Source organism: Manis pentadactyla, chromosome 4 (assembly GCF_030020395.1).
Source record: "Manis pentadactyla isolate mManPen7 chromosome 4, mManPen7.hap1, whole genome shotgun sequence".
In the NCBI taxonomy this organism is placed as follows: domain Eukaryota; kingdom Metazoa; phylum Chordata; class Mammalia; order Pholidota; family Manidae; genus Manis; species Manis pentadactyla.
Window position 1 is genome coordinate 87,235,205 of NC_080022.1, and position 1,879 is coordinate 87,237,083.

The following is a 1,879-nucleotide window of genomic DNA, read 5'->3' on the forward strand; positions in this document are numbered from 1 at the left end:
ACTGGGATTTTATATTGAAAGAGACTTTATGAAAGGAGAAAAGGAGGGAAGAGAGAAGGAATGGGGTTAAAGAAAATGCAAAATTGGAAGAACCTCAGCAGAACAGTAAAATCTGTTTTATGAAACAGTATGGGATTGAGGATGATCGGATCTCACCATTTAAGCCCTACCATCCAGAACAGAAAGATCTGGCATTTCCATATTCCTCTTCCATCACAGCATTATCCTTCCTTTTCTCCATCCTCCTACTCCCACTTCCTCCTGCCTCTGCGTTAAGTGCATGTAGGTGCACACATGGGAACATGCATGCACACACACACACACACACACACACACACACACACACACACACACACACTCCAGAACTCGAGGCCGAAGCCCTAGGTCTTTCCAAGAGGAAAAAGTGTGAGCATTTCTTTGCTGCTTCCAAATTTTTTATTCCTAGGACCAGCGAAGGGTCAGCAACTCATTGCCTGTACTCAAGCCTGGGAACAAAGAGGTTCCAGAAGCACTTAAGAAGCTTCCTGAAGCTTACACTGCCCTCAAATATTTTATTTGACTGTCTATTCAGTCTTCTTAACAGAGTTCTTAGCATAGCTCGAGTCTCTCCAAGTCCTGTAGTATTCAAGTATTTTGTACGTTGAAAAAGAAATGAAAGAAAAATTTAAATAACATGCGATGTTGGTTAAGTCTGATGGGAAACGGGTGCCAAGATATGGTAATGGTGTAGCTATGGCAATACTTTTGGAGATATATAATTATGCCTCCAAAAATCTAAAATCATGCATTCTACTAGATAGATCCAGGTATTGAACTTCTTGGGCTTGATTTTAAATCACTATAGATATGATGCTCCAAGATGTCTGTTCAGGGCAAGAATGCTTACCCAAATGTTGTTATAATAGCAATAAATTACCAAACAAAATGGTAATGTTATTGGCTATATAAATAATGTTTTGTCCATCAGTGAAATTATGTTACTAAAATATATGCCTAGAAAAGTCAGGAGGAAGAGACACAAAAGTGTTTAGCCATAGTTAATGTGGTGTTGGACTCTATGTTTCTTCTTTATATTGTTCTGAATATGCCAAAATTTAGAATGAATATGTAGCATTTTAATAAGAAGGGCATCTGAAATATAGGAAATGAGATGAAAGTTGCCATGGTTCTTTGCCCATTTTTATCTAGAAACAATATCTAAATATTTCAGCTGGTACGTCCAGGAGCCTTTCTAATACCTTGGTGACGAGTTGTAGAATTACTTGCACTTACCAGTGACACACCCCAACAGCTTTCATTTGACCATTTAAAGTGGGCAATATACTGTGCTCTATTTATACAGGCTATCTCCTTTATTACTTAAAACAAGCCCCTAGGTAAACATTTTTCTCATTTTTGCAGATGAGGAAACTGAGGCTCCAAGAGGTTAAGTAGATATGTGATCTAGGAAGGATTTGAGCCCAAGTACTCTACTGGCACACTTAACCCCTAAGCTACCTTGCTTTCTTACACAGTGTAAACTTGAACATCATCTCTTCTCTGGATCATTTGGAGCAAGAATAAGAGGCATGTAGGGAAAAAGTTTTAGTAGAATTCTAGCCACAAAGCAAGAGTTTTTGTAAAACAGATTCTACTTCACTTTTTTATATTTGCTGTATAATGTCTGAAAATCTTGGTATGTTTACCTTATGGGATACTTAACTTTAAGACCACAAAAATGAGAACTAAAATTTGGGAATATTTTCCTACTGAAAAATTCTCCTTTATGTAGTTAATGATTCTGATTTACCTTGAGCAAGGTATTATTATTAACCCATTTAGAAATATGTAAAAATCCTGACCCCAAAACGTGTCTGATTAAATTAACATAGAACTCCTG